At 37.2% G+C, this 6,323-nt stretch overlaps 1 protein-coding gene across 1 annotated transcript in view; it reads left to right on the forward strand.

Annotated features, from left to right (window-relative positions):
* LOC137617851 (uncharacterized) overlaps nt 1-21 on the forward strand; it is a 2,225-nt gene extending 2,204 nt beyond the window's left edge. The window contains exon 2 of the mRNA XM_068347800.1: nt 1-21. This exon is cut by the window's left edge and continues 812 nt beyond it. The gene's annotated coding sequence lies outside the window, so the exon portion shown is untranslated.
* Nucleotides 22-6,323: the final 6,302 nt, after the last annotated feature.

Here is a 6,323-nt window from a genome sequence, read left to right on the forward strand (position 1 = left end):
AGTTCAGCACTTCTGTGACCACCAAACCTTACATAAGATATAACTTTTCTTTTTCTTCAACTGGTATTCTTCTGCAACATTCTAAAATATCCAAAATCTCCTTTTAAACTCTTTTTATTATAGTTTCTAATTTTCTACAGATAATCAATTTTTCTTTCCAACACATTGGACTTCTTACATTTGAATGAATAAAAGTTTAGAAAAAAAGTTATAGAAATTAATTTATCCTAATATTTTGTTTTATTAATGAAATTAGTAATACGTGAAATGGCTGAAAATCATGATAATGTTCCCATCTTATTGTAGATAAAGGGATATCAGCAAATGAATCTTTAATTATGGATTAATAGGAATTCTGTGAACCGTATGTATACGTACAGCATCCTGCCTTACTAAAGTCCTGCTATGTATGTGGATGTCATGAGATTCAGGTAATAAAAGTTTGTGGTAGGCAAAACAACTTCTATCTGTTCGATATACCAGCATCTATACATGGATGATACTATCTTCGATTGTCTTCACACCATTATGGCTAAGTAACCAGATGAAAGAAAGACCTCGTTTGCTTTCGTTGCTGATTTCAATGCTCACCATAGGGAGTGGTTAAATTGTTTCCCTTACTTATCGCCATGGCTTAAAAACTTTGGACTTTGCCTCTGAATCAGGTTGTGAGCAAATCACAAGTGACGCTACTTATAGGTCTGGTAATAGCTTGCACCTTGTATACATTGACTTCCTGGACGTTGGTTCACCAGTTGGGACATACTCATGAAATATACATAAAATATCTCAAGCAGATTGAAATGGCATTTTGCGTGATTATTTTAACTTGAATTGGTCACAATTCTATAATATTGTTGAGCCTATTGCTCTCTTGAATGGGAATGTGGTCATCATAATTGTTATAGGTATCCCTTCTTATGTGCAAAAGTACCAAGTGAACCTGGTTAAAGAATGATTTTAGACATGTTTCTTTACAGAAGCATGAGGCCTATCATCTTTGGCAGGGTAACAGATCAAATTTGACTTGGAATAACTATACGCATTTAAGAGCTGTTCCTCGGAGTTTATGCTTCAAGTAGAGAAGAATACAAGTTAAACATAAAAAATCTTTCGGGTACATCCCAGGAACATAAGTGGTTGGTTACCCTTAAGTCTGCACTCTTTGGTGTAGACGTAACATATCCTCCTTTACTTAAACCAGTTGGCTCTGTCACTCACTGCCCAAAGAAAAAGGTAACCCTTTTGGCTGATATGTTTGGCTGTAAGCAGAGTTATGAGAATCTTTGTCTACCTCATTCATGTTTTCCTGAGGTTAAGCTAACCAGATAACTTTTCGTTCTTGTGAAATTAAAGCTCTCTAGGTGGACCTTGATACTTACGTAAGTGTAGACATAAATAGTATATTTTTTTTTATATAAAGACAGCAGATTTCTTAGCTCCTAAAATATCTGTTATTTACTGAATGTTAGCAAGAGGAGGTTCTTTTACCACATGTTGGATAATTGGTAATGTTACTTTATTTTGTAAATGTGTCTGTGGTAGCCCAAGTCCAGCTGATTACTGACCGATTTCCATAACTCCCGTATTATTTAAACATATTGAACGTTTTTTTTTTCTTTTTTTTTGGGGGGGGGGGGGGGCTATTACAGTGTTTCCCTAGCATTTGTATTGTAGCAGATCGATCCCAGCCTGGGACCGTAAGTTTAAACTGTTTACTGAGGAGGCCACTGCAGTGGTTGGGCACCACAGTAGCATGTTGTGCTTGCCCTGCTGACATCCTGGTGAGCATCTATTCTAATGAAACTGGAACTGAAACCAGACACCTTTAACCTTTAAAACGTTTAAATGCGTATGCTGAAGGTAATCATCTGTTCACTTGTTTGCAATTTGGCTTTCATGACTTCCTTGGAGCATGTGATGCCCTTCGTACAATCTCCAATGCTGTACAAAACTCCCATGATATTGGTCAGAAATTTGCCGTTGACAATGATCATGAGGACCTAGTTATCAAAACCAAACATTTGGGAGTAGGCGGGTCTTTTTCAGCATCATCATTGAAGTTTTAAGAAATAGATCAAGGAGTTGTTGTTGATTGGCACCATAGTGAGTATAGGAATGTGATATCTGGTGTTCCGCAGTGTAGGGTTCTTGGCCCATTAATTTTCATGGTATATACACATGATATGTGGTTTGGCCTAGAAAGCAACCTCGAGGCATATGCAGAGGATGTTATTCTTCTCACATCAATTTCATCTCCTGAATGTAGATATGCAGTGGCTAATTCCCCCAATATAAATGTAGCTAAAATTAGTACATGGTGCAAATTACGGGGCATGGGATTGAACCCTAACAAAACTTAAAGTATGATTGTATGTATGATTGTTTTAACTCTGCATGGCTCTTAAAATTTTAGGTTTGATTCTTGATAGCAAATATACTTTTGAGAAACAAATTTGTTCTGTTTCTTCTTTAGTTGTACAAAAAACATCTTAATGAGAAAGTCTTTTAAGATTTTCTGTGATCAGTCTATTATGAAGAAGTGTTTTAATTCGTTCATTTTGCCTTGTTGCTAGTATTGTTCTCCTATCTAGTCTAAAGCTCATCTTGATTTATTGGAAAATTAAGTTTGTTATTCCTGATCTAGATATTAATCTCTGGAACCATCATTCAATTAATTCGTTATGCATGTTGCATAAGATTTTTCATAATTCTCACTATCCTTTGCATTCAGATCATCCCTGAAAGTAAAATACTCTTCATAACACCAGGTATGCAGTTAAAACCAGCCATGCCTTCTCCATTATGAGGCTCAATGAATTACATAGTATTCTAGAGGCTTTATTTCAGTTGTTTTGGGGTAATCTTCCTAATAAGGTAGTTGAATTGGTGGAACTACAAAAGCTCAAACTTAAGCGCAAAGTTTTTTTTTTTTTTTTTTTTTTTTTTTTTTTAATGTGTAATAGGTTGACATAACTCATTTCTTATAGTTTAAATGTGATAGCAATAATAATAATAATAATAATAATAATAATAATAATAATAATAACATAGTTGGGTATTAGACCCTCTTCAGGCAAGTTTTGTTAAAATTAATGGCAGCCTCAGTTGCATTGATCTTGTACTCTGTCTTCTCAATAGCTCTTATTACCTTCTATTAGGTTAACATAAAATTATCATTATTTCTTTTGTTGATTTGAATCAGCCTTGTTTTCTTTTAAGTTAAATTATTCTTGCTGAGTATGTTTACTCTTGTGTTACTGTAAGTTAAGTGGCTCTACGATTGTTTGACAGTGTTTTTGCGCCTCCTCCTCCTCCTCCTTGTGTATTAGTGAACTATCGTTTTAACGATTGTTATTCTTTTGCTTTGAATGTTTATAAACGCTGGGAAGGTGATGAGTGGACATGGTCGACTGGTCAACGCAGTTCGGGTCTTGACAAGCTCTCACCAGCACTACTTCCCATCTCAGCATTCATTGTGATTTGGAGGACGACTTTGGATATTACTTTCACACTTTTGTTGAGTGTTTAGCAGATGCTCTGTCATCTGCGACTGTACTTTCTGCCACTTTTTCCCTTTTTCCCGTCGGAGGATATTTACGGGATTTGTGTCGTCGCTGCTTCCCGACACTGGATTTTTGCATTTACTTGCCGTGTCCTACTAGTCCAGCTGTTACATACGGGAGTGAGAGCAACCTTGCTCGTGAGGTGGTATGTAGGGAGGCTGCCGCCAGGTAAGACGTATTATCGTTCCTCGGAAATGTGTTGCCCTTCAGTGCCTGGCGTACAGCTTTACCCTTCCGTTAGCAGTTTAATGGATTAATCATGGCTCTGAATTTAACTTCTCTTCTGGTACTTCACTTGAGGTGAAGTTGTTTATTTTACCCATTTTGTTTATTTAAAGATGTATGTATATATAGGAGTTTCATTGGTATATGTTGTGTGTTAATGTTTAGTAATCCGAGTTCCACATTGTTTAGATTTGTATTGTAGGTAGGAGTATTAAGGTTTTCCTTGTTTTCATCTCTTACTTCCTTCTACCTTATTATTATTATCATTATTATTATTATTAGGTTATTGATTATTTTGGCTAGCCTTATTTGGATCCACTTGGTTATCATTAAATGTTTTCTCTCTTGGAATTTTCTTCTCTTTAGGGCTTAGTATATTAGGTTTAGGTTTTCTTGTGAGTTTCCGAGAACCAGATATTAGTTCCCTTGTCTGTTATGTGTAATTAAGTGTATTTAGTCTCACAAGGTTGATTTAAGTTATTATTCTTGTTTATAATAAATATTGTTAAGTTTTCTTGGGTTTCTGTTTCCGTCCTTCCTTATCACTGACGTACATTTACCGACTACAATCCTTGAAAATATAACTATCTTAGAAGAACCTGCATTACAACCTGGGAGGTTTTAACAATTTGGCTACCTTGCCAGGATTGCACTTTGGTGTACTCGGTGTTTTGGTGGAAGGAACAGCGCTCAGTAGATTTACCAGTATTTGTTATTGTTTAGTGTATTGCCTTACTCCCCCTCTAATTTTGGAATCATGGAAGAATATATTTTTGATCCAGCAGAGTTTTTGGGATCAGCAGATTGCCTTAGGCATCTTCCTGTATTAAGTAAAGAGTATTTGGTGAGTTGTGCTCGCTAGTTAGGTATCCAACTTAGGGCTACGAACACTAGGGCCCAGTTGTTGTTAGCTGTAGAGAATAAGGTAGCTCAGGGTATGGCTGAAGGAGAGAATTTAGCTAGGGATTTTAACAGTGTTGGTGATAGTGACTCGGAGCGAGAGGATAGTGTGATTGAGGATGTGAGTGTGAATCCAGGCCTTTCTTTGTTCGAAGATCCTCCTCGTACTGGAACTATTTTTGAGGGGCAAGTTAAAGCTAATGTGTCCACTAACCCATTTTTTGTAGAAAAACCTGCCCCAGTGAATGTAGTCAGAATGCAGCCCGTAGTGTCCCAGGAGGACAGTGAATATAGCTTAATTTGTAAGAGAATAGAGTTAATGAAGCTTGAGTTTGAAGAGATCGAGAAGGTGAGGCGACATAAGCTAGAGATGGCTAATGTAAATTTGGAGTTGGCTAGGTTACAAAGTGTTCCTAATATATCAAGTACTCCCTGTGGACCATATGCTGATAAATTTAATATAGGGGCAGCTCTGAAGTTAGTCCCTGTATTTGCTGAAAGAAATGTGCCTGAATTTTTTAAAGCGTTTGAACGGGTAGCTACCAGGTTGTCTTGGCCCGCTGAGATGTGGACAGTCTTAATTCAGTGTAGGCTAGTGGGCAAGGCAATCTGAGTTTATAATTCTTTGGAGGAGGGTGTAGCCCGTGATTATGGTAAAGTAAAGGCATTGGTCCTCAAGGCTTATGATCTTGTCCCTGAGGCCTATCGTCTAAAATTTAGAAAATTTTCTAAGCATGTTTCCCTTTCATTCGTGGAGTTTGCTAGGCTCAAGGAGGAGCAATTTGATAATTGGCTAAAGAGTCGTCAGGTAGCCTCTTTCTCCTCCTTGAGGGAATTAATGTTGTTGGAAGAATTTAAGAAATATTGTAGTAAAGAACTGAGGATATATTTAGAAGAAGTAAAAGCGGTCAGTCTAAGTAAGGCGGCTCAGATTGCCGATGAGTTTGTTGTGACCAATCGAGCGGGGTCCGGTAATTTTGGATCCCAGGTTATAAATTTCCAGTCTGCTAGGCCAAATGACTTTAATAATAAATCCAGTGATGTTGCAGATAATAGGGTAAAACATTCAGGTATTCCAATCCATTCTAGGAATGAGAAGAGTCAGGGAAAAGTATCAAGTGGAGAGCACCCTAGATTCTTTTCGAAAAACAGGTTAATGTCTGGTAATGTGAGCAAAGGTAATGGGACCTGTTTTTGGTGCAATAAGCCTGGGCATTATCAAGCTCAGTGTAATGCCAGGAGGAGGTATCTCCAGAGAAATAATAACAATATTGACAACCCTATATCTTTAATTACAAATAAGTCTACTCCTACTAATCCCAAGGTTGAGAATCCATCAGTAACGGATAGTAGTAATGTGATTAGTAGTGATGACAGTAATGTGAATCCAACTGGTAATAGACAATCATGACTTTATGACAAATATATCTGGCCCGGTAGACTCATTACTGATTCAGGAGTTCTTAAGGTGGAATTTTTGCGAGACACAGGGTCAGCTCGGTCATTAGTGTTAAAGGAATCATTAAATGTTCTAGTTAAATGTTCAGGGAATTGTGTAGTTCTGGGAGGGTTCCCGAACACAGTGGTTTCAGCCCCATTGGTAGAAGTGGAATTATCCTTCCCTGAGTATAA

Source organism: Palaemon carinicauda, chromosome 24 (genome assembly GCF_036898095.1).
Source record: "Palaemon carinicauda isolate YSFRI2023 chromosome 24, ASM3689809v2, whole genome shotgun sequence".
NCBI lineage: Eukaryota > Metazoa > Arthropoda > Malacostraca > Decapoda > Palaemonidae > Palaemon > Palaemon carinicauda.